General features: G+C 44.0%; 1 protein-coding gene across 1 annotated transcript in view; it reads left to right on the forward strand.

Annotated features, from left to right (window-relative positions):
- GRB2 (growth factor receptor bound protein 2) overlaps positions 1–27565 on the forward strand; it is a 75979-nt gene that overhangs the window by 24849 nt on the left and 23565 nt on the right. The gene's annotated exons all lie outside the window — the stretch shown is intronic.

Here is a 27565-nt window from a genome sequence, read left to right on the forward strand (position 1 = left end):
GCCTAGCTGACACATGGTATGAGGGGGCAGGGGGCAGCGGCTGGCACCAGGCAGCGCATCAAAAAAGGCAGCTAGCATTGGTATACACAGAAGCACAAACCCCACGGCTGTGCTACTAGCAAAGAAAAAGAGAGAGGGTTTCTCAGCCTCTTGTGATGCTACAGCCATGGGCTTCCAGTTGCTGAATTGTAACGGTCTTCCTGTTGCCTAATTCCTCTGCACCTGAGAACAGTGGAGATGTAAGAGGCAAGAGTGGAGAACTGTGGGGGACAAATGGAATGCCTGTGGAGGCTAATGAATTCGATTTAAAGACATGGCACATCCTTACTGCCCTTCATTCGGAATTTTAAATTTGAACAGAACACTATACCTGTCAGGTTACTACGATTTTAGGATTTCGATATTATGTCTTTTAATGCTCCATAAAACGAGCTAATGGAGTTTACAGTGAGGACAAGCACTTCGAAAAAATCCAGCTAACTGACTTAAAAGTGATTTTTATCTCGTAGTGTAGACACAGCCTATGATACTGGTTTGACCGGTCCTTATTCTTCCCAGCAGTCTGTGTGGTAGAATATCCCTAAGTGTACTAGCTCAGGAACTGTACTTATTGTCTGCATGTCTTCCCCTATTGAGGGAGTGAGGGGACAATTGCCTAGCAAACAGTGATCCTCAGACTGAGGCTCAAGAACCACAAGGGGTTCTTTGCAACACGTGATGCTAAAATACTGTGTGTTTTATTAACCAGTCTAAGTTGTTTAGCATACATAATGCTTTCATTTTTTTAACCATTTGTAGAATACCCAGCCAGTCATTCTGCTGTGACAATAATATGTATAAAAATAGTAAATGCAACAATGAATTCACACTTTGGTGGCTCTTTCGGGCAATATTGATTCCTAATGTGTCTGTCTCATGCTTCAGTGGTTCAGATCTCTGGACTGTAATGCAGCTGCAAATATGCTGAGGCAGTGGAGTAGGTGTGGACAAGCAAATATGGTTATGATGTCAGAAAGGCTTCTGACTGACCGTAAACCACATTGTATTTCTTGCGGCTATGTCTGCAATCTGTTCCAGGGTATGTATAGTGTGAACAGGCTCTTTGTCAGCCAAGATAGTCTTGTGACAGTCTGTGCAGTTGCGTGCTAAGAGTGTGTCTGTATAACTCACTGATTGGTTTTAAATGCTGGTGAACTCAATATTCATTTACCAGTTCTGTCAGATTACATCTTGCAGGATTCTAAATATTTCACCATCCCTCTGTAGAATTAGTTTAAAATACTGATAGTGAACTGCAGAGCTCACACACATCACAAGCTTTGGTTGAAAGTGGGCCATAACTCTCTTGCTGACCTACATGTTATGTTTTTTTTTTTTTTTCCTCGAAGCAGCTATAGTTTCTTAGTTTGTTGCTAAAAACTTTTCTTTCCAATTGTGGTGCTTAGCCATTGGTCACCTTTTTTTTTTTTTTTTAATGTCCATAAGCTTCAGAATTGATCTTAAATTCTGATTTTACTACTAGTTTCATAGAATAATTTTGTTTAGTGTTATGCCATCTTGGTGCTTATAGATAGTGCTTTAATGTCACCTGGCTTTTCTTTACTTCTGCTTTTATAATGTGTGCTAGAACTGACTGACAGATTCCACTATGGGAGCTTTATGTGGGCCACCTTCAGTGATCACCCAGATACCTCCAACCGAGGTCATTCTGTATGAGACTTGCTGAAAACTTACAGATATTTTCATATGGAAGAGATAAGTCGGTGTGCATCACTTTCTCTTTCTTTTACCATCATAAGCAGAAACCCTAAAAATGGCACATCGAATGCAAGAAAACTGACTGGCAACTGACTGGCATCTATCTGTATCAGGCTGTATCAGGCTGTCTTACATCACTGGAGGCCATGGCTACAAATAAACTAGTGATCACCAGTAGTCTTATATCTCATGTTCACTTTGTGAAAATTGATAAGCAGATAACTTCTAGTTATGTAAAGTTATGTCTCTTTTTGTGTTGTTTGTTTCAATTAAAGCATAAGGAGCGTGTCTGGAAAGCTGCATTAGAATATGATGTCTACCTGAGCCCATGGTATTCTCCATTATAAGAAATTCCATTTCTACCACAATACAGCTAACAAGAAATGTTCAGTGTGATTCTCATGAACTCTGCTTCCAACACTCAATAAATTATGTTGGAAATGGTCACAATAGACAAAGACCTAGCAAAATAGCAATTGATGCAAAAGTAAACCTTGAAAAGCTGCCTATTCTAGGAAATTGGCTTCCTGTTATCTCTGATTTCATGCTTTCCATCTGTCTTGAAATGAAGAGATTAGCACTAATCCTAGCTATGTGTTCAAGGAAGAGTATCACAATATTTTGATCTCCTTATGTTCGGTTGTCTGGATTTGAAAATTCCCCCTCTTCAACCCTTTCTTCAACAGCAACAAACATGGTGTTAAAGTGGTACTTGTGGGGCATGGTGTGCTGTTTTCTCTTGTAGTGGGCAGTTACTTCCCCTCTTTGGTTTCCAAACCCATATTTAGTGGTGAAAAAGTCCTTTTCGAGTTCTAGCTGTCCACGTAAAGGGGTTTCATAGTTGTCTCAGGCTATATCTACACTTGCCCAGAAGATGGACCTGCTCAGGGTCGATCTTCTCAGGTTTGATTTTGCACATGTTGTAGGAACTTGTGAAGTCAACCTCAAGGGTTGCAGTCAACCCCTGTACTCCTTGGGAGATGTGAGGAGTAAGGGAGGTTGATGGGAGAAACTCTCCCATCAACCTTCTTCAGTATGGATGGCCAAGTAAGCCAAGCACAGATATGTTGATTTTAGCCATGCAGTTGCCATAGCTAGAATTACCTGTCTGCGGTAGACTTATTTTACCTGGTATAAACATAGCTGCTTTTGTGTTCTAAAGCTAAATTCTTTCACACAAAAGATAAAGCAAACATCTAAGGGATAGCTTAATATTTCAACATACTAACCCTTTTCTATAATGTTAATTTCTGCTCTCAGAATGTTTATTTTAAATCTGACACACTGTGAACATCAGACCCTTGTGGAACAAAATTAAAGTTGGCTCTAAAATAAGTGCTGCGTGTAGAGATTTGTAGTTTAGAGAAGTGATAGGACTATGGCAGGCCAGAAATTTCAGATCAACCTTTTGGTAGGATGGTAATTTTAATTTCACAGATCAGTGTCCACATCACTGAGGAAAATTCTGAATCTTTATCGACTTCGTACTGGAGTAGTCTATGGTCTCTTTTCAGTATGACCTGAACCAGTGACTTGTGCTAGCATGAAACGGATCACTAAGATACACATTTTGTATTCTAGAAAAATGGCTGAAGTTTGAGCACGCAGTCCCTAGTTTCCTGTTCCTGGTACAGAAGTGGCCTGACAGCACTGGGAGTTCTGCTTTACCTGACTGAAAATGGTTAAGTTATGGTGCTTGTATTTGTGACAGAAAAAAGGATTAGTGTATCCCGTAGACTCACTTGTTTTCCTGCAAACACACTCAAGTGCAAACTTTGTCAGGTGGGCTCAGGTTTACAAGGGGCCTTTGTCTCTATCCTGTGAAGGAAGCTCTGTTCTTCCTGGACAATCCCAGATGTAGGTTGTGAAACAAGCTCTGTTTCACTGCTTTGGGCCTATGCACATAAGGAAGGTAATATGATAAAATGAGGATTAGGTGGCAGCTGCTATGCTTGCTGCTTGTGGGTAGAACTAACATTTTGGTTCCTTGTTGGTTTGAAAAGTGCATTTCACAGTAACTTGTATTGGAACATAGGCATGGGGTATTTTAGATTATATTGTACTTTAACGCCTTTTAGCTAAGTTAATGTTGAGCACCTCTTTTAAGAGATGCTGGATAGCACCTTTGCTGTTTTCATGATTGTCGATTGCCAAATGAGGGCACCTGAGAAAGCGTATAATCTGAAATACACCTGAATTTCTTTAATCCGGCAGCCCTGGGAAATGGTATGCTGGGTTACAGAATTCATCAGGCCAGGGAGGACACTGCAGAATCTGGGCATAAGGGAGGGGGATGGGATGATTATCTGGCACTGTGCTCCCAAGCAGTGCCCCCTCTTCCCCCCACCCCCTGCTGCTATGGGAGTGGCAGGGAGAAGGTTCAGGGGCCATGTCACTGTGCTGCCATTTCCTCAGCTGTGGGGGAGGGCATAGTGGGGTGCAGCTGCGGACAGAACTTCGTCCTCCTTCCCTGGTCAGGGTCCAGACCAGGGATGTTCCCAGATCAGGAACACCTGGAGCGTGGAGGAAAGTATATTACGTATGGTTGAATTATATGACAACCCTCTCTCACCTGCCCCCACTGCATTATTCTAAAATGTAGGCTTTGCAGGAGGGATGCGAACAAGAGGGTTTTTTCTTTCTTTTACTGATCCTTCTTTACCCTGATTGTCGCCTTGCTTCCCATACACCATGTCCATGGTAGTGAAGATAAGACTATAGTGCTGTCTTGCCTGGATTGAGTCCATGTCGTCATCCGCATGGAGCACATTGGTTATGGGACTCCTTAGTTAGGGGTTGTTGCCATTCCTCAATGCAGCTGACTAGTCTGTCCTCACAGCATTCCCATTGCTGCTGGCATACACAGCAAGACTAGGAGTCTGAGTTTCCCCTCACAGAGCCTGGTTCTCCTATGGCATTGGGACAGCCCATTGTTTTCATTACTTGAACTATTTTTCTCCCTGTTTAAATTAACCCCTAAGAAACAAAACTGGTGTTTTTGTTTCCTTACCAAAAAAGTGCTTCAATTGTGCATTTATAGTGGGCGCTGAGGGTTGTTTTGCATGTGACAGTTGAGTGGTAGCAGTCAGTGTTGTTTTAATGTATACTTTTTAGTTAAGTGAAGTATTTTGATTAATGAAAATTGCTAAGACTAAAGAATTGCATGATCTGGCCTACTCTAGTGATAACATGTTTGTTCCATTTGGGGAGTTCTTGCAGGACGGGGCTGAAATGGGACGGAGTGAAGGGGAGTTTACAGGAAACACTTTTCCAACTTTTTTTAATGCCTGCAAGCTGTTGTGAAGGCAACTAACAAAATCAGAGGCTTCATGAACTTCAGTATTACCACAGCTGAGAGCAACTGCACCAGTATTCCTCTTTCAACGGTCCTACAAGGACACTGGCTTTTTAGACTCCTGGCTCCTTGGCTGTCACATCCTTAGGACAGAGACCCATGTGTGCCTCTCTCCTGATGCTTTTCTCAAGCCTGTAAAGGTCCCTGCGTACACTGTGTGATTCCAAACAAACCAGACGGGAAGGAGCGATGTTTGTGGGAGCGTGCAGGGGGCCACATGCGCCCTCCCCCCTGCACTCACTGTCAGTGCCATGCCACTTATTGGAGGAAGAGCAGCTGTGCGGGTGGGGAGGGGGCAGGGCAGAGGCATGTGGGTGCTACCCTCCTAGAATCCCCAAACCAGTTGCCCCTGCAGATGCCCTAAAGGTTCCCGTCTCAGTTTTTACTTACTCTTTGAATGCTGTGCATAGTTGCCAGCAAGTATGGGTTACCACACAGGCTTTGCTAAGCAAGTGCATTTATTCTTAAGGTGAAATGAAAGCATTAGATAAAGCACACTTAAAAAAATTAAGGTCTCTCCATCTCCTACAGTAGGACGCTGGCAGTTATTGAGTCTTCCCTACTGTCCCCAAGGATTTCTCTCCCCACTGGCCTTCCTGGGTCAATGATTCTGTTTGCTGGATCAGAAATGAGGCCCTTAGTTAGGGCTCTTCCATAAATAATTGGACTTTTAACTGTTTCTGGGGAATCCAGTTTGAACTAGTGTTTGCAAACATCTCCGAGTGATTCTCTGGAAGTATTTATAACTTGAGTGAATGTGTCTAATCGCTGCCAACTCTTCTTAGTTTTGGAGGATCGTGATCACCCCTCCCCGCCCCCCCCCCCCCGAAAAAAAAAAGTTCATAGAGTTAATGCAGGAAACTCTTGGCAAAGATATTTCAGGTCATTACCATATCTGTGACTGGTATTACTAAAAATCAGTGGGTCAAAAGGAAAATAATCCAAATAAGCATGAAGAACCTATGCTGCAGTCAGTACAGGTTAAACCTCTTAACCTGGAACTCTCATCTGGCAACATCCATAATTCAGCATTATTTTGGTTAGCTGGATGACCATTTATCATAGGTGTGGCCAAATTTGCTGTGGTCCTGTAACCTTTGTTTACAGCCAGCAGTCCTGCGTCTGCATTCTGTGTTGTCATTTAGCTCTTATTTACCCCTAAATGAAATGCCTTCTAAGAGCCCGGTAAGCATAGGAAATGTTGGTAATCCATGATTAGACCAAGGCTGAGCAAACTTTTTTTGGTGCGCCGCACTTTTCGCCCTGCAATTAGCAGGCCACCCCCACAAACTGTGGAGTGAAATCCAAACAGGTAGAAATTTCAGTTAAGTTCATATGAAAAGCAAACAACCTTTCAGCTTGTGTGAGAAAATAAGTATATAGAACGTAAAAACTTTTATCGATTGGCATATAATGTAAATATACCTACATAAAAAATAACGTTTCAACATTTTTGATGAGCCTGAGAGCCAGTGGCTGATTGTGCTATGCCCCAGCTTACGCAATTTCATGCCCCCCACTTTGCTCATCCCTGCATTAGACAATGTCCCTCTCCCATAGTCTGGCAAATTCTCTCTTTTGGTACCAGTTAGGTCCTGAGAGTGCCAGATGAGAGAGGTTCAACCTGTATAGAAACTCAGAAGAGTCTTTAATCAGGAGTCTTGCCTGGCTTGCAAAGGTAGATCTCCAATCCATCTGGATAGGGAGCTGCCTCTGCAGTTGATGGATTTAATAACTCATCACATTCTAGTAAATGGAAGTTTAGAGGTTCCAGTTATAGGAAGTGGAAGGCAACTAATGACTAATTTGCAAAATGTCTTGTTTTTAAAGCAGTTAGGACACATTTTGCGGCCAGAAGAGCCATATGATCTTTTATTCAGAAATGTATTCTGCATAAAAGGGAGGCAGGGTTCTTCTGCAGCATGGTAATTGTGGTTTAAAGTCTAATTCTTGTTAGTCATTATCTCTGCTGCTGGTGCATTTGGTCAGATTAATAAAGATCTTGTGCTCTCCCCAGTGCTCGTATGTGCCCTGTTTCTTCTCTCTATTAGTCTCCCCGTTAATCTGAACGACCAGGTTAGTCCAGTGGTCCCCAAGGGTGCCGCTGTAGTTGCTGCTGCATTTCTTGACAGCGACAGTGAATTGAGTTCTCTATCCAAAGTGTTAATTCCAGGTTTAGGAACTTCTTACATCCCTGTCCAGTGCCTGAATATTGCTCAGCAGGGATCTCAAGTAACTCCACCCCTTCAGATTGTTTAAGAAGAGGTTGCTATTTGCCATGTTTGCCTCAATCAGAAATCAAGATTTCAGCCAGTTTTTAAGTATCGGAGGGTTAGCCGAGTTAGTCTGTATCTTTGAAAACAAGAAGTCCTGTGGTACTTTATAGACTAACAGATATTTTGGAGCATAAGCTTTCGTGGGCAAAGACCCACTTCATCAGATGTGGTCTTTGCCCACGAAAGCTGATGCTCCAAAATATCTGTTAGTCTATACGGTACCACAGGACTTCTCGTTGTTTTAGCCAGTTTTTAGTTCTTTAGGGACCAAAATGCCTCTGGGGGGTGCTATTTTAGAGAGACTGCTGTTCAGGGGATGTAGCTGAAATTGTGATAGCGTGTTCATAGTAAAGCGGTAAATCCTACTGGGGAGTTGTTGTTTTTTTTTTTTTAAACAAGAATAGCAGTCTTCCTGTTCGTTGGTCAGAATTATTAGTGTTCTCTATTGGGGTAGTTGAGTTGATTTAGTGAAAGCACTTAGGGCAGCTGTATCTAGGTGGTGGACTGTGACATTTTTTATTTCTTTCATGTGTAATCATGCATACAAGTGTGATCTAGGGCCGTGCTGCTTAAATTTTTTGAGATCGTGGAACACCAAACAATTTTTTATGCTCAAAGCCTTTGAAAATTTTCTTCGGGGGAGTGGGGGAAATTAAAAAAAAAAAAAAAGTCGTCAGACCAAAAAAACCCCCCAAACAGCAACATATACAACAAAACCAAAATGAAATAATTTCACAGCAATAAAGTAGTAACACTGTTTCTGGATTTAATAACAGAAAATATATACCATCAGTGTATGATACTTAAAAAGTATCAGAAGCTCGTGGCACACCTGGGAGTTGTTCACGAACACCAGTGTTCCTCAGAACATAGTTTAAGAAACACTGCTCTGGGGAATGACAAAAAAATGTACGTGTCCTGAATGTAATAGAGAGTCAAAAAGATCTCGTGTATATAAATGCTACCTGAAAGGATACATTTATCATCCTTGGTGGTTATGTCAAAATCCTGTTCTCTGATAGGCTGGCGTCTCCCTAGTCATGCACTGGTATTAATAAAGTGTAACTTCAACCGTTTTCAAACTACCCCTAGTTTGCTTCATCTGCGTGGGTCTGTAATGCATGATCAAGTGGATTGGCTTTATTCACTGTGCCTGTGGTAATTAGAAAAACAAACCTGCCTAAGTACTTGATGGCAGGCGTGTCACTTGGATTTTACAGCAAGAGAAAACAAGGCTTTATCAGTAATTACAAAGAGTTTAGTGTCCCTGAACTCTGCAGCTATCCTATTTGAGGTCAGTGTCTTCATCTTTCATGCTACAGAGACCTTCAGTGTCCATTTTCAGGATCAAGATTAAGGCTTAGCCCAGCCTGGCTGGCTGACCTGAGAAGTCTCGTTTCTTCATGTCTCAGCAATTGGAGGTCATGATTTTCAGAAACATGACAAAACTGAACTGAATATCTGTCTGTATAAAGTTTGAAAAATTGGCCTTGACATTTATTCACTGAAAGACTAAGTCTGTCAGCCAAGAGCAATCCTATGTGGGGGCCCTAATTAATCAGTTCAAAAAAAGGTAAAATAACCCAAAATATAAAACAAAACTCTGTTATTTCCCCTACACCCACCAGCTAATGAATTTGGGTTTTTTCCCCACCTCTCTGCAGGGCAGTATTGCCACCCTCCTAGACATTTTGCTTCCCAGTTTTTGTCCATGTACACTATTCTCCTTTTTCTGCCTTTCTTGAATTAAACAAAATAGCAACTATGACACACTGCTTCTTCTCTGGAGAGCAATGCTCGTTTATTTGCAATTTCTCATTTGTAAGAAGGTGGTCAAGTAAATTCCTGTCCGTGAGATCCAGCCTCTTAGTCCTTGGGCATGGATTTGTCTGCCTTTGATGGGATCTCTCGTTGACCACCATCATGACAAGCAAGTTGAGGGCAGGAGGCGCACACAAGCACTCATATATGCCTCGGTAGGGATGCGGTAATGCTTGGCCACAGTGCCACAGGAGCTAGGGTTTCCCACGGAGTGCCCCATTAATGAGGAGAGCTGTTCTGCCTGGAGAATGGCCACTGATTTTCGCATATCTTCATACATAAATTCTGTCTGGATAGAAGGTTGACTTTGGCTCTGGGTAAGACGTTCTTGATGTACCTAGAAAACTTAGCTCTGAAGGGGAAGACTCTGGTTTTGTATCAGTGGCTGGTGACAAGGAGGATGAAGGACAATGGGACACTGGATAATTTCGGTGCAGTGCTATACAATGGCCTCGGTCTGTACCTGTGCTGAAGTGACATCCTTCATCTGACTCTACAGCATGGGTGGCTGCGCCACGGATTGGCGATATTGGTGATATTACCTAGAGTGGCTTGAAGGTCAGGACCTAAAGGAATGAGTTGATTCCAAGGCCAGTGTGGATATGAGTTAAGCATTGATGGACAGGCTGTGAGTCTCTGTGCAACTGTGTGATCAGTGCCAATCTCTGTATGAGTTAGTATACTCAGGAGATGGTCTATGATGCAAAAGGCATGAGTGCCACCCATTGGTACTGCCAAGTGAATTTCTCTGGCTTTGGCACAACTGGGCACGCACACATCTGAGTAGAATAGATGTGTGCATCTGTGTCTTGAACAACAGTTACAAAACAGGTAAAAAACCATCTTTTCCCTGGAGAGTGAAGTGTGTGGGGACTAATAATTATTTTAGGTAAATGCTCTTTTGAATGTGCTCTTTGTTTCCAGGTAGTTTTATGGTCAGGTAGTTTGTGTCTGTCACACCTTTGGAATAAGAAGGAAACATATCTCAGTCCCTGTGTTCCTTTTGTGCTTTTCAATCTTGGAAGAGGACTGTTGGGAGTGTTTTGTTGCAGGCTTGGGGCACCAAGAGTGAGATTTTGAAAGAGTGGTTTGCTTGGAGGCTAACGTCCTGTTCCTCTTCACTGAAATGCAAGTCAAGTTTCATTTGTCATTGCATAACTACTTATGTGCAGGAAATCATGTGGTGCAGTGAACGCTGTGAGCCCAGTAATGGGGAACTCTTGAGTTCTAATCCTGGCTGCTGGACTTGCTGACTGTGCGCAAATCATAAATTTTTGTTTCTTCCTCCATTTTGTAAGATGGAGCTATCTGCCACAGTGAGGTTGAGAAACATTCTTTGTAAATTACTACGAAGAAGAGTGACAATAATATGGTTAATCTGCTTTGAGGGGAAGTGGAAGTGGCTGAATAGAAGTTGCAAAATTGAGAAGATCTCATCTTCTTGTGAAATGTCACAGAACCATTGTTGGTATTTCTGCAAAGATTCTTCCACGAACTTAAGAGAAACTGGTAAAACACACTTACTGGAATGTATTTGATAGCACCTTTTATATTTGCTGGCAATGACTTTCAACCTGCGTCCTTCAGAGGTTCTGCCAAGAGCTTTTACAAAGGCTTGCAGTTTCATTAAAGGGTGCTCAGAGATGTTATGGTCGGAATTTTACTGTCTAAATGTTCTAAAAACACACAACAGCAAATGTGTATTTTGCACTTAGTATCTGTGCTCCTAAACTTAAGGGAAAAGTTGGAGGCAGCCTCAAGAGAATGGGTGGGACTGCAGCTTTTAAATAAGTGACAGAACTTGAATTGGAATCAGAAGGACTGGCTTTACCTGGCCGCTAGGTAACACACGTTCTCATTTTGATGCATGTTGTGGGGTTTCATCAGTAATAACTGTAGATTTTTCTTACATGGCAGTTAAGTGAATCTCAGCTAAATGAATAGAATTAGTAGAAACATCACTTGGGCAAGGTCAGAACTACAAAGTTTTATCAGCATAGCTATGTCTGTTCAGGGAATGAAATGTTCAAATTTGATTTTTTTTGGGTATAATTTTGCCTAATCATATCCACTTAAGCATTGTAAAAAATAATTGACATTTTCAGTTGTGTAAAACTGTGGGTTTTAAGCATTTAATATTTTTATTTTAATTTGCACAGTGGCAGGAAATTTTGGAGGAAGTCAGACTATTTAATAATAGCAAAAATCAAAAAGTTAAATACAAATTGTCAATATTGCTTGTCAGTGCACAAAGTAAATATCCTTTGTATCAACAAATGAAATCCATTTTTACTATAAATTTTGATAGTTCACTTATAACAAATGTAACGGAAAGGCAAAATCACTGGATTTTGAGTCTGAGTTGAACCTCTCTAATACAGAAATCTCTCATCTGGCAGTGTCTGTAATCTGGCATAGCTTTGTTTGCCGGAAGCCCACTTACCATGAGTGTTGCCAAGTTTCCCCTGGTCCCATAAAGTTTCTTTACGGCTGCCAGTCCTGGCTCTCGGTGTTCTTTGCTGTCATTTAGTTGTAATTTACCCCAAATATCTTGTAAGAGCCTAGTAAGCAGTGGAAGTGTTGGTAATGTGCTAGACCAAGGGTGTGCATGATTGGTGGGTGTGAAGTTTGGGTGGGGGGTGCGCAGCATTACTGGGCTGCTCCTGTCCTTCCCCTCAGCCCCTATTACATTCCCTGTAGCCACTCTGTTCCTATTATGCTGAACAGTGTGGAGAGCTGTTTCCTGGTCCTTTTTTTTTTTCTTTTCCCCTGCTTGATGCAGCAGCTCACTCTGGTACCTATCCAGGGAGGAGGGTGTGGCCTTGCTGAAGGAGAGAGCTTGGCTAATGACTGCTGTGAGCAGTGGCTGAGGATTCAAGGGAACTCCGCTGAATTTTCCACTGCGCACAGTGTGTCGCATGCCTTACGAAGGATCTGCTTGCAGTTGCCAGCAGGAGAGGCTGGGGGACCGTGTGGGAAGAGAAGCAGGCAGGTTTCGCACACTTTATGCCAGTGGTTCCCAAACTTTTCTGCATCATGCCCCCCTTTTTAGTTTTTGAGAAACCCTCACATCCCCCCACCGCTTCTGTACCATCATCCACCCCCCCGTTTTAACAAAAAATTCAATCTGTAATTTAAAACGCGATATAAAAATGTTATGTAAAATCAAAAATAAGCACCCTGGCCTGGGCTTGCCGCGAAGCTTCCAAGAGTCTGATATAAAGAGAGAGGAACGTAATTTGTTTAAAGTTTCATTGCTGCCGAGAATCCCTTACAGTAAGAAACAGCGTAAGTTAGAAAACTGGCACAGTTAACTGTCAAGCTTTTTCTGTTGAGTGCCGAGCTCAGAGAAATGATCCCATGGGTTCAAGCGATAAAGAAGATGATGGATAAAAGTTTTTGCTGGTCTCTTTTTTTTTTTTTTTCCTTGAGTGAGCTAAAAATAAAAGCCAAACTTGTCAAAAGAAAAAGTTGCATTGAGAGAGTCGATTTATCTGCTGCCCACCCCCTCATCTCTACAGCCTCGCCATCACTGTTGCAGAGGAAGACCACCACTCACTTTAGGGCCATCCGAGGGGTGTGTGTGTGTGTGTTGCGGGCCTGCTAATTGCAAGGCCAAAAAATGGGGCCTGATGTAAAAAGTTTGCTTACCCATGTACTAAACAATATTGACCTCTCATGATCTGGGAAATTCTCTTGTTCAGCACTGGTCAGGTCCTGAGGGTGCTGGATTAGAGAGGTTCAACCTGTAGTAAATTCTCAAGCAGCATGTTTCTTTCTTCTCAGAAAAGCAATTTGGATGATTATCAATGGAAATATTTTGTCATTTGTGTGCACAGGGTGCAATTGATGTTGACTGACATTGATGCACATCTCGTCCTTCCAAGCCTATCTGTAGCCAGTATAGTTACATCATTGTCCCCTAGGTAATAGGCATCCTTCAGTCTACGTAGACTATGGATTGCGCCCTTCGTAGTTCCATTTGGGATCATCATTTGTAGCGTCGACTGTGAAGGCCCACACGAGAGTGACAGTCCTTGCTGCGTCTGTTGCATGTGTAATGGGTGTTTGGCAGGTCCTTACTGTGCTTTTTGTGGGCTCACTTCTTCTCTGCTAGCCGTCTGATCCTCATCTCACCTTTCTGAAGGCCCTTGTGTAGTTCCTGCTTCCATCTGCTGCGATCGTCTGCCAGCTCCTCCCAGCTGTCCAGCTCGATGTCTACCTCCCTGAGGTCATTCCCGCAAACATCTTTGTAGCGCAGTTGAGGGCATCTGGGAGGTCTTTTGCCAGAGGCTAGCTCAGCATACAGGATGTCTTTTGGGATCCTTCCATCATTCATCCTGTGGACGTGGCCAAGCCAGCAGAGCCACTGCTGCCTGAGGAGGGTGTGCATGGTTGGGATTCCAGCTTGCTCAAGGACAGTGGTGTTGGTCACTCTGTCCTTCCATGATATTCCAAGGATGCGCCTGAGGCAGCGCAAGTGGAAGACGTTCAGCCTCTTTTCCTGGCGGGCATACAGGGTCCAAGACTCACTGCCGAAAAGGAGGGTGCTGAGGAGGCAGGCTCTGTAGACTTGCATTTTTGGTGTGGATGTACAACTTGATGTTATTCCACAATATCTTGCTGAGTCTGGACAGAGTTGTGGCTGCTTTTCTGATCCTCCTATTTAGCTCAGCCTCCAATGACAGGGTGTTAGTGATGGTGGACCCGAGGTAAAAGAACTCGTGGACAACCTCTAACATATAGTTGTCAGTGCTGATTGATGGAGGTTCAGCAATGTCCTGACCAAGTACGTTTGTCTTCTTTAGGCTGATGAAAGCCCGAAGTCCTTGCACGCTTTGGAGAACTGATCCAGCAGTTTCTGAAGCTGGTCTTCTGTGTGTGACACTACAGCAGCGTCATCTGCGAACAGCATGTCTCTGAGGACTTCCCACACCTTAGACTTAGCTTTCAGCCTTGCAAGATTAAACAGTTTCCCATCAGATCTTGTGTGCAAAAAGATGCCCTCTGTTGAAGATCCAAAGGCGTGCTTCAGGAGGAGTGCAAAGAAGATCCCAAACAATGTCGGAGGAAGGACGCATCCTTGCTTGACGCCGCTCTTGATGCTGAAAACATCCGATAATGTGCCGTCATATTGGATGGTTCCTCTCATGACTTTGTGGAAAGACTGGATCATCTTGAGTAACTGTGGTGGACAGCCTATCTTGTGGAGCAGTTTGAACAGTCCGTCCCTGCTGACCAAGTCGAAGGCCTTGGTCAGGTCGATGACGGCAATATAGAGTGGCTTCCTCTGCTCCCTGCATTTCTCCTGCAGCTGCCTTAGAGAGAAGACCATGTCAGTGGTAGATCTCTCTGCGCGGAATCCGCACTGCGATTCGGGATACACCCTCTCAGCAATCTTCTGGAGTCTGCCGAGGATGACGTGTGCGAACAGTTTACCAGTGACGCTTAGGAGGGAGATTCCATGGTAATTGTTGCAGTCGCTTCTGTCTCCTTTGTTCTTATACAAGGTTATAATGTTAGCGTCGCGCATATCCTGTGGAACCTCTTCCTCTCTCCAGCACAGGCACAGTAGCTCATGTAGGGGTTACAGGAGGGTGTCTGTGGCACACTTGATTACCTCTGGTGGTATACCATCCTGGCCTGGGGCCTTTCCTACTGCAATGCTGTCGATGGCTTTCTTCAGTTCGTCCACATTTGGTTCCTGATCCAGTTCATCCATTACTGGTAGGAACTCGACGGCATTGAGGGCTGTATCAACCACAGTGTTCTCACGTGAGTACAGCTCGGAGTAGTGCTCGACCCAGCACTCCATCTGTTTGGCTTTGTCAGTGATGACTTCACCAGATTTGGATTTCAGAGGTGCCATCTTGTTCTGGGTGGGTCCTAATGCCTTCTTGATGCCCTTGTACATTCCCCTCAGGTAACCAGAGTCAGCACTGGTCTGGATGCTGCTGCATAGCTCGAGCCAGTAGTTGTTGGCACAGCGCCTGGCTGTCTGCTGTGCTGTTTTTCTGGCTTCTCTGAGTGCTTGCAGGGTCCTCTGGCTCGGTGAGCGTTTGTACTCCAGGAGTGTAATGTGCTTCTTTTCGATGGCTGGAATCATCTCATCGGAGTTAGCTTCGAACCAGCCATTTGTGTTTCTAGTTCTTCTTTCAAACACCGACAAAGCCGTGTTGTAAATTGTATCCCTCAGATGCTCCCATCTGGATGTCACATCAGCACCCCCAGGGCTCCTGCACAGATTCTCCTCAAGGGTCTCTCTGAACTTTTTGGCTCTCTGAGTTTGCTGTCTTTCTGGCATCAATGTGAGGCCTTCCAGTTGGTTTAGAGTGGTACAGCTTCTTGGGTCTCGCCTTGAGTTTGGAGCAAACTAGCGAGTGATCTGTATTGCAGTCGGCACTATGATAGCTGTGTGTCAGAAGGACATTTTTGAGGTTATCACATCTAGTGATGACCATGTCTAGTTGATGCCAGTTTTTCGAGCGTGGGTGTCTCCATGACACTCTGTGTTGTGGCTTGGTTTGGAAAAATGTGTTTGTGATGCACAGATTGTGGCACGTGCAAAGTTCAAGAAGATGCTGTCCATTTTCATTCATTTTTCCCCACACCGAAGTGCCTAAGCAGGAAGGCCATGAGTCATGATCGGCTCCAACTCTTGCAGTGAAGTCACCAAAATGTACAGTTGTTAGCCAGCAGGTATTCGCGCTATGGCAGCACTAAGCACGTCATAGAACTTGTCTTTTACTTCTGGTGTGGCATACGGGGTTGGAGTGTAAGTGCTGATCAGGTGGACAGGACCGGTGCAAGTTTGAAGTATGACTTGAAGGAGTCTTTCTGATCCGCCCATGACTAATTCCACCATTTGTAGAAGGGTGTTTTCTGATAGCAAAGCAAACAGCATGCTCCCTGGGTTCTTTCTGGGCTTTACCCTGCCAAAAAAAGGTGTAGTCCTTTTCCTTTAGAGATCCCGAATCTGCGAGTCGCGTCTCTTGCAGAGCAGCAATGTCAACTTGGAGCCTCTTCAGTTCCTCATTGAGGACAGTGGTCTTTTGGATGTCACTGATGTCCTGAAGATCTTCAGTCAAACTGGTCAGCATGGTCCGCACATTCCAGCAAGAAAGCTTAAAACTTTGATGGTTTCCTTTTCTTGTTGATTTTCTTATTGGTTTGCCAGGTGCTCAGATTTCAGTCACTTGTCAGGTTTGTAGCAGCAACCAAGGGTCCTGTGGCACCTTATAGACTAACAGAAAAGTTTTGAGCATGAGCTTTCATGAGTTAACTCACTTCTTCAGATAATGGTCCTGGAAATCTGCAAGGCCAGATATAAATAGGCCAGAGCAAGGCTGGGGATAACGAGGTTAGCTCAGTCAGGCAGGCTGAGTTGTATTGTCATCAGTAGATCTGGAGGTGTGAACTCCAAGAGAGGGGAAGCTGCTTTTGTATTTAGCCAGCCATTCACAGTCTTTGTTTAATCCTGAGCTGAGGGTATTGAATTTGCAGATGAATTGTAGCTCAGCAATTTCTCTTTGGAGTCTGTTCTTGAAATTTCTTTGCTGCAGGATAGCTACTTTTAAATCTGCTACTGTGTGTCCTGGGAGATTGAAGTGCTCTCCTATTCGGTGACAATATATACCTTCAAATCAGCGGCGCAGCTATGGGTACCTTCATGGCCCCTCAATATGCCAATATTTTCATGGCTGACCTAGAACAACGCTTCCTCAACTCTCATCCACTAACACCCCGGCTCTATTTACGCTACATTGACGACATCATCTTCATCTGGACCCATGGGAAGGAGACTCTGGAGGAATTCCACCGGGACTTCAACAACTTCCACCCCAACATCAAGCTCAGCCTGGACCAATCTACACAGGAGATCCACTTCCTTGACACTACCGTGCTTATACACAATGGACACATCAGTACCACCCTGTACCGTAAACCTACTGACCGCTATGCCTACCTTCATGCCTCCAGCTTCCATCCCAGACACACCACACGATCCATCGTTTACAGCCAAGCACTTAGATATAACCGCATTTGTTCCAACCCCTCCGACAGAGACAAACACCTACAGGATCTGCACCAAGCATTCTTGAGACTGCAATACCCACCTGAGGAAGTGAGAAAACAAATCAACAGAGCCAGACGTGTGCCACGAAGCCTCCTACTGCAGGACAAGCCCAAGAGAGAAACCAACAGAACACCACTAGCCATCACCTACAGTCCTCAGCTAAAACCTCTACAGCGCATCATCAGGGATCTACAACCCATCCTGGACAATGATCCCCCACTTTCACAGGCCTTGGGAGGCAGACCTATCATTGCTCACAGACAACCTGCCAACCTAAAACAAATCCTAACAAGCAACTATACACCGCTCCACAGTCACTCTATCTCAGGGACCCATCCATGCAACAAACCTCGTTGCCAGCTCTGCCCACATATACACACCAGCAACATCATTACGGGACCTAACCGGATCAGCCACACCATCGTGGGCTCATTCAGCTGCACATCTACCAATGTAATTTATGCCATCATGTGCCAGCAATGGCCCTCTGCCATATACATCGGACAAACTGGACAGTCTCTATGTAAAAGAATAAATGCACACAAATCAGACATCAGAAATGGCAATATACAAAAACCCGTAGGAGAGCACTTCAATCTCCCAGGACACACAGCAGCAGATTTAAAAGTAGCTGTCCTGCAGCAAAGAAATTTCAAGAACAGACTCCAAAGAGAAATTGCTGAGCTACAATTCATCTGCAAATTCAATACCCTCAGCTCAGGATTAAACAAAGACTGTGAATGGCTGGCTAAATACAAAAGCAGCTTCCCCTCTCTTGGAGTTCACACCTCCAGATCTACTGATGACAATACAACTCAGCCTTCCTGACTGAGCTAACCTCGCTATCCCCAGCCTTGCTCTGGCCTATTTATACCTGGCCTTGCAGATTTCCAGGACCAGCATCTGAAGAAGTGAGTTAACTCACGAAAGCTCATGCTCTAAACTTTTCTGTTAGTCTATAAGGTGCCACAGGACCCTTCGTTGCTGCTACAGATCCAGACTAACACGGCTACCCCTCTGATACTTGTCAGGTTTGGGAACCTTAAGCCTCACGCACCCAGTGAGGTAGGTGAACTGTAGCGGGACAGTTCCCTACTGGCTGGGGGCTGCCCAGCTTGAGGTGGGCGGTGACTGTCCAGTGAGATGTGATGATCTCTCCCACCATCGAAGGCAACCCCTGGCGCTCGTTCTCTACGCCATTTGAGCAAGAGCTTATAACCGGTATCTGTTGCCTCCCGTGTTGGTTCAATGCTGTTAAGCGATGCTGGAGTACCTCTCCAGGCGTGAGCCTGAGCATTTTTTTTTTTTTTTTTTGGGACCTTGGGCTGCCCAGACACCAATGTCCCCCTCTCAGCTTTACTGATATAGTCCAAAGGAGAGGATAACCTCTACGTCTGGTACCAGCTCAGCTGCAGGAGTTGCCGGGTTAATGCCAGAAGTTGGCACAGAACTGCCTTAGGACTCCCCTCTGGATTTTCTGTCCAGGGTTTACTTCCTTAGCCTTGCTCCTTCCCAGGATAACCCCCAAGGCAGCGGGGCATCCCCTAGGTTCAGCTGTGCCAACACTAGCCAGACCTAGTGCTGTATTTCCAGAACCTGTGTAGTATAGACTGGAGTTCAGATTAGTTCTCTTGCACTTTGTGTAGAATAGACACTACTTTTATTCACACTTAGTGATGCTTGTCCATGCTCTTCAGTGAGAAGGAAGGGGCTAGAGAAGAGCTGTCTGTGTGTGTTAAAAATTTATATTTTATTGCAGTTTTCTTGCTTCACTGATATTTAGGGGGCCTTCTTAAACCGTGGTGATTTGTCTCTCAAATTAATGACATTTCATCCTGGGGAAACTTGTTAGACAAATGCCCATCTCAGCAGGACCTGAGTAAACTAATCTGTGCTGCATAACAGCAAACTGGGGAAGTGCTGCATTCAGTAGCTCCACAACGCATTGTGGATTGGGTTTGAGATGAAGGAAGGATGTTTGTCTTCTGTTTCCGTAATAGCATCCTGAGCGATTGTAGTTAGCTCTAAGAGGCAGCTGGTCCTGGGCTTCAGTCAGAGTAAACTGGTTTGTGATTTCTTAGCGGAAAATAGTTTTCCTCCCTTCCTCTTTTGAAGAATCTGTTCTTGAAAGCAGAGTGTTAGGGGATATAGGACATTAGAGAGCCAAGTTGTGGAGTTCGAGCTGTGATAAAAGATCTTTTTATACCACGTATCTGGTTGAATCCAGTGTGATGGAAATGCAGTGTGTTTAGTACACCCTGGAATTATTGAACAGTCATTACTCCCTTGGTCCTGAAAATCATAAGAACCAAAATGGCTGGCATTTCTGCTTGGTAACTTTATATGAAATGCCTGTCTTGAGGCTTGTTTTTGGATTTCTTCAGCATATTAGTGGAACTTCTGGGAGTCTTTAAGGTGGAAGGAGACCCAAATAGAGAGAACGTGTTGGCTATAACTACTTCCAACTCTAACGCTGTTCTCATTAGGATCTATTAGACGTTTGACATTTTAACTTTTTCTGCTGCAGATTACTGGTATTGCTAGCACTCAGTTTGACTATGTTTCATACAATTTCTTCTTATTAGTGGTTCAGCTCCATCAACAGTAGTCATAGTGAGAGGAGAAGCGTAAATGAAACTTTTGCAATCTCTGTTTTCTACCATGACTACCCTTTACGTGGAATCAAGACAACGCAGCAATAAAAACGTTGGCTCTTTATGTAGACTTACTTCTGGCACTGACAGTGGGAAACTTCAGTGAAAAGTTTGTGTAGATGAGGCATTTAGCTAAACTTGTGGAGTGTTACGCAGCAGGTATTTTTTGTACTGCAGTATGCTCTTCCATATCTGGCAGTCTATCATCTGGGAGTAGGCATCCTTCAGTCTGCATAGACTATGGATCACGCCCTTTATAGTTTCAATTGAGGACTTCATTTACAGCGTCTGTTGTGACTATGAAGACCCACGTGAGAGTGACAGTCCTTGCTGCATCTCTTGCAGATGTGGTGGGTGTCTGGCAAGTCCATAGTGTGCTTTCTGTGCACTCGCTTCTCCTCTGCTAGCTGTCTGATCCTCATCTCGCCCTTCTGAAGGCCCTTGTGTAACCCCTGCTTCCATCTGCTGCAGTCGTCTGCTAGTTCTTCCCAGTTGTCCAGCTCGATGTCTACCTCTCTGAGGTCTCTCTCTTACAGACATCTTTGTAGCGCAACTGGGGGCGTCCAGGAGGTCTTTTGCCAGAGGCTAGCTCGCCATACAGGATGTCTTGTGGAATCCTTCCATCATTCATTCTGTGGATGTGGCCAAGCCAGCGGAACCGACGCTGCCTGAGGAGGGTGTGCATGGTTGGGATTCCAGCTTGCTCGAGGATGGCGGTGTTGGTCACTCTGTCCTTCCATGATATTCCAAGGATGCGCCTGAGGCAGCGCAAGTGGAAGACGTTCAGCCTCTTTTCCTGGCGGGCATACAGGGTCCAAGTCTCACTGCCGTAAAGGAGGGTGCTGAGGATGCAGGCTTTGTAGACTTGCATTTTGGTGTGAGTGTAGACCTTGTTATTCCACACTCTCTTGCTGAGTCTGGACAGAGTTGTGGCCGCTTTTCCGATCCTCCTATTTAGCTCAGTGTCCAACGACAGGATGTCAGTGATGGTGGACCCGAGGTAAACGAAGTCGTGGACAACCTCTAACATATAGTTGTCAATGCTGATTGATGGGGATTCAGCTGGAACGCTCAAGTAACCGGTATTATAACCAAAAGTAAATTTTAGTTACGTTTTCCATTAGTACAGTATAGTGCAAGTAAATATAAATAAATACAGTGTAAGTTCACCATGTACAATACTATTGTTGTTGGTAAATAAAGTACTCCTCATACATTTTTGTTTCTTACTATCTAATCTTATTTTTCTTTAGTGTTTATGCATTGCTAGGTATACCTCTCTATTATCCAGATGACTTGAATATCCAGCAACCTTCTGGTCCCAAGACCGCTGGATAGGAAAGAGTTCACTGTACTATACAATTTTATTTAGTGCAGGTTGAGCCTCTAAAATCCAGGACTCCCTGGTCCAGCAACATCCATGGTCCACCAGGACCATGGATATTGCTGAACCAGACACTCAGCCGCCAGAGGCAGGGTCCAGCTGGGAGTATAGTGGCAAGGAGCCCTGGGTAGGGCCAGACAGCTGCAGCTGGGGCAGTGCTGGCCAGGGCTGGGAAACTAGCAGTGATTGGGGCCGTAGACCTGCACTGGGGCTGGGGCTTAGGAACTGGAACCACACCTGAGGCCAGGGCCATAAAGCTGGTGCGGTGGTCCAGGAATGGGAGCTGCATCCAGGTGCAGGACCCGGGAGGTCCCACCTGTGTAGTGGCTTTTATGGCTTTGTACGCTTTACAAAGCTACATAGTTAGAAGAAAAGCAAAAAGAACAGTGGAGGTGTAGACTGGGGTGAAAGACAATTCTTTGGTTGGTGTGTGTGTGTGTGTGTTTAAATGATTTCAGAAAATGTTCTGGAAGATAGGAGCTACATAGAGGCTCGGTGTCTCACCTGCTGTCAGTGAAGGGATAGCAAGCTGGTGCTGGGAAGTGGCCACAGAGGGTGGCTTGGGAGATTATCTTAAGCAAATTCATGTAGGATTTATTTTTAAAGGCAGCAGGAGCCTTGAGCACTTGTCTGTCATGTTCCTGCCTGTGATTTTCCCACTCTTACTGCATCTCTTACATTGCCTAATGTTAAGTGCTGTACTGCAGATTTCCTGTCCACCATGATTCTCCTTATTTTTTCTTTCCATTTTTGCAAATTAAATGAGGGAATGTTACTCGTCTCTGACTTTGTGTTAGCTTTGTCAAGGGTGCCCTTTCTATCTTTCCCTCTTATCATAACTCTGATGGTTTGGAATATTATTTTTAGCATGTATGTAAGTATTCCTACAGCACATTACTGTAGTGATAGGTGTGAATTGGTGAGTTAGGTTTGGGGGAGAGCTTTTTCCACTCTTGGCAGTTTGAAGAGAGAATCATGGGTCCTGGCATGGCTAATTGCTCTGTCTTCTGCTGTTTTGTATGTATATGGTGACTTTCAGCTTTGTTTTTATATTTCACTGCTGGGTAATATAATGCCTTCCTTCAGATATGGAGAGAAACAGATAGTTTCCTTTTGAGGGGGAGGAAAATGTCCAGGGATAACAAAGCATAATCAAGAAAAGTACTTAAGCATGTACAAAAGTAAACCACTTCTCCGTGTATCTGTCTGAAAGTGTTTAAACTTCTTGACTCTTGCTGTGATGAATAGTGTCGATATGAGAACGAACATGGAAGTTTTAAATCAAGACTTCAGCCAAACCTTACAGCGGAAAGAAGACTTGAAGTGCAGAGCTACCCCAGCCATCTTTTTCAGATTGGTGGTATTTGTGAGCTCCCCTGGTTAGGCCTGATGGTTGTTTTTCCTCTTTTAAAGGGAGCAGAGTGGGCAAAGCATTTATATGGTGGTATGGGCAGCAGGAAATTCGTCGTGGTAAATGACAAATCCTTGAACCTTTTTTTATATCAGTTGACGCAAGTTCTTGCTTTATCAAGCTATCCTACTTGATTATTGACTGCAACTTGGTAGGAAATGCATTTACACTCATTATTTCATGGCTATTTCAAGCCTGCATTTGTTGGCCTGCATTTTTCACAGCCTCTGCATTTGTCTGGATGTTGCACTGGTAAGAATACTAAATGTGCACTTCTTTCTTCTCATAGCTGTACCCCAGAAGCTCAGTGCACCAGCTCCTGGTCTGTAAAATGGAGATACTGCTTTATCTTCCCTTTCATGCACAAACACAAGGGGTATGGTGAGGATAAACAGTTTGAGATGCAAAGAAAAGCCCAAAAAATATGAAATTTAGAAAGTGCATATTCATGAACCAGCCATCTCTTCTCAGCTGCTTAAAGAATACAGTTAAAATCTAGCATTTGACCTGGTGTAGTTAGAAATGAACTGCAATGAAATTAAGAAATGGGGGGAGGAGAATAAACCCAGTAAAGAGAAACCTGCCTGATTTGTATGGCTCCTGTTAGAATGTTGGATGTTTTGATGTGCAGGTTACCCTTCACTGTAAGGTTCCTGAACATACTCTTCTGTGCCATGTCCCCTTACTGCCATTCCTAAATGCTGACAGCTCGAAGGGTTTAGGCTACACACCTTGCTATGTCAATAAACTCCTCAGTGGAAGAACAGTGGAGACATTCAAGTTATATACTTAAATGGCTTTCCATTGCCAACCAGGGTTTGTCTACGCTCCTTATACAAAGCCAGCAAAAGGAGAAATCTTAGGCCATGTCTATACTAGGGAAATATGTCACTTTCAGATACGCACTTCTAGCTACAGCATTTACAAATGCCATAGATAGAATTGCATACCTGAAACTGACTTATTTCCCTAGAGAAGACCTAGCCTCTGTACCAGCGGCTCCCAGCCTTTTTGAGATGGGGACCCATTTTGTCAATTCAGTAAGACTTTGTGACCCAAGGCAATTCAGAATGGGGGGGCAGTTTCTCCCAGGAGAAAAATGCACCTCTCCCCACCCCCGCTTAAGCCCCTTTCATCCCGAAACTGCCCCCCACCTACCTCACACAAGCTCAGCACACTGCCGCTGCTGCTCCTTCTCTGGGCTTACATCATCTCTTTTGTGCAACTCCCCTCAGACCTCCTGCTCCCTTCCCGCATCTGCAGCATGAGCAGTTCCCTGTCCTGCCGTGCTGAAATGGGACTTTGTTTTAATGGCTGGATCCAGCCTGCTGGCTGTGAAACCAATTGAGTTCAATTGCAGCACAGCAGGGCAGGGACTGGGAGCCGAAGGAGTGAGCCATTGCAGCAGTGGGAGCAGCAAATGGCTCCTTTAAAGAGCCACATGTGGATCAGAGCTGCCCAGCTGGCGACCCTTAGAAAATCTAGTAGTGACCCATGTTGGGGTCCCGACCCATAGGTTGGAAATCCCTGCTCTATACTCCCGCATCGACCGCTCTTACTCCATGCAATACAATGGAGTACAGGGGTGGACTGCAAACCCCAGAGAGATCGATTTTGATGCATCTTCACCAGACATGCAAAATTGAACTCAGGAAGAGGGTCGGTCTTCTGGCTAGTGTAGGCAAGCCCTCATGGTATGTCTTCACTGCCCGAAAGATCGACCCAGTCAGGTTCGATCTTCTGGGGGTTCGATTTTTGTGCACTTAGTGGGGACACACAAAATTGAAAATCAGGGGTCAACAGCTGACCTTGTGAGAAGAGAGGTCAATGGGAGCGATTCTGCTATTGGCCTCCCTCACTGAGGATGGCCAGATATGTTGATTGTAGATAAGTTGATTCCAGCTGCACAATTGCTGTAGCTGAAATCATGTATCTACACTAGACCTTAAAGTTAATTGTAGACTTAGGCTCAGTATTCTGCGCTGCTAAATTACACAATTGCTGCTTTCTTTGGAATTAAACACAGTGGACTAGATTCAAGCTTGTAATCTGCTTCACATTGAAGTCTTTGGGAATTGCGCTTATTGGTGTCTCAGCTAATTTGGCTGTTTTTTCTCCCCACAGCTGGGGGCTATCCTTTTTAATTCTGTCATCCTTTGTCTTTGTTTTTAAAGCCCCTTTCTGAAGTCAGTCTCATGAGGATGGTTGGACCTGGCTGTCTCTGGAGCCTCTTAGTGCTTTTTGATGTCACTGGCAATCCTCTCCTAACCGCTATTCCCCATAAGGATGTAGTTGTGGGTAAACATTCTGTGCCTTGCTGAGATTGTTTGTAGTAATTGCTTGCTTTTCTGAGTTTGAGTGAATTCTTATTCTCTGCTCGTGGAGCTTTGTGGGCTTTCCTTGAATTCCTGAGACTGAAGGGAAGAGTTCTCAAAATGCTGCATTGTTTTCACTGTAATTAAGCCAAGCCATCATTGTCAGTGAGGGGAAACCGCAGCAGCCGATTAAGAGGCTGTATTTGAGAGACGTTCAGCTGCTCTGTCTTAGCGCTGCAGTTTGGGGTCTCTCTGCAGTCCGTTTTTAAAATGAGGTTTTATTTAACTGAATATAGAAATGAATGCTATAGGCAGTGTTTCCTGAACCGTGCTAGGACAAAATTTATCACTAAACTGTTTGATATTCTGCAGAATATTGTATTGAAAATCCATAACATTGTGATAGCTGCCAGGTATGGAACTGTGCTCTTGGGGGTTTTAGCACCTAGCAGTCGAACTGGATAGACATTCAAGCTACCAGTAGTAACAGAGAGTTAGTATGCGTATCAACAAAACAAACCAGCAGTCATGTTGCTCTTATTTTGTTAGACTTTAATTAGGCGATGAGCTTTCTTGGGCCTGCCCCATGAAAGCTCATCGTCTAATACATTATGTTGTTAGTCTTTAATGTGCTACATTAACAACAAGAAATCCTGTGGCACCTTAGACACTAACAGACATTTTGGAGCATAAGCTTTCGTGGGCAAAGAGCTGCTTCGTCAGATGAAAGCTTATGCTCCAAAATGTCTGGTAGTCTGTAAGGTGCCACAGGACTTCTTGTTGTTTTTGAAGATAGACTAACACGGCTACCTCTCTGATAAAGTGCTACATGACTGCTGGTTTGTTTAGCTACCAGTAGTTAACGATAACATTGGAATTTTCATGAGGCAGCAAAATTCATTATGATGTACTATGCAGTTTGTAACATTCAGCATTGTTTCAGGGTGCCTACAGACTCAGGAATTCATTGCATTCATTTCATGTTTGGAAGATTTTCTTCTCAGTCTTTTTTTTTTTTTTTTTTTTTTAAACAAGAAGCTGAAATGCTGGAGTAAAAAGCTACAGTTAGGGTGGCCTTTGAACTGTGGAGTACACATGGCTGTCTTTATAGCACAAAAGTGCAATATACTGCAAGACTGTGCATTATAATCAAAGAGAGGTAACCATGTTAGTCTGTATCTTCACAAAACAAAACAAAGAAGTCATGTGACTACTTCTGAATCTGAAGAGGTGGCTCTGCCCCGCAAAAGCTTATTACCTAATAAATTATTTTGTTAGTCTTTAAAGTGCTACATGACTGCTTTTTTGTTTTATGCATTATAATGTTCAAGTTGCGGCTGCTGTCTTCTTCCATTTAGTTCCTGTCACTTTGCAGAACTACTTCAAACAGTGCCAGTGCCGCCACTTTTGTGCGCCCATGAAGCATGAGTCAGCAGAGTTAACATGCAGCTCTTGAGCTGTACATAAAACAGAAAACATCCAGTATGTAAACAACTTTATCCTGAGCCTATTACTTTAACTGAAGTTAATTTCATAGAAATATCTGAATGTGGGTATCAGATTAGGAATTGAGACAGTTCCAATTTTTACAGTTATTGAGGGTTGGTGGTTGTCCACCCATTTGCAGTTTCTGTGTGCACCTCAGAATATATATCTGGTGTTCTGAAACTGTCAAGGGTTTCCCAGGATGCTATCTGCAACTAGGGCAGGGGTTGGCAACCAAAATAGCAAGAGCAGCCATTTTTTCCAATATGGTAAAAACTCAATAATTCAAAAGCTGCAATGCATGTGAATATGAGGCAGTCCTTAATAAATAATGTCAAACCATGCTTTCTGTAATCTCTATTTTAAGAACAGCACACGTACAATGATCTGTAATGTGTTACATGTTTGATGCAGGGCATTCACAAACTTTTATATATTCTGTTTCCTCACACTTTGCAAGAGTGTTTGTACCACTGTCTTTTTGACTTTCACTCCTGAACCTTCTCTCTCTCTCTCTCTTTCTGGAGGACATACGTTAGGAGGAGTTATCCACTGTTTTGAGATCACAGCTTGTTTTCTATTTAGATATGAATTGTTCACTTTTGGGCTTTTAGACATTCACTGTTTGTTGAAAATAATCAGGAGGGTTTGGTTTTTGTTTTTACTTTGCACTTATAGTGTCAGGAGCCACAAAGAAGTCCTTAAAGAGCCACATATGGCTCCAGAGCCGCAGGTTGCAGACCCCGGCACAAGACCATACTTCTGACAACCTAACTTTATTACCACTGATCAGTTGTTGATGACGTAAGTCAGTAGTCCCAGTCAGGATCCTGTTAGCACAAGGTTCTCTGAAGCTAGCACCAAGTGTTCCACTTGTGATGTGAAGATGCCAAGGAACAGGGATGGAAAGTGAATTCTCCTAGCCTAGAGCCTTTTCTCTCTGAAGGATGCTAGGGGGCATTATCCAGTGTGTCGAGATCTCATTGTTTGCTATTTACATGTGAGTAGTTCATTTCTGGGCTTTTAGGT

The sequence above is a fragment of the Carettochelys insculpta genome, chromosome 20 (genome assembly GCF_033958435.1).
Source record: "Carettochelys insculpta isolate YL-2023 chromosome 20, ASM3395843v1, whole genome shotgun sequence".
Lineage (NCBI taxonomy): Eukaryota > Metazoa > Chordata > Testudines > Carettochelyidae > Carettochelys > Carettochelys insculpta.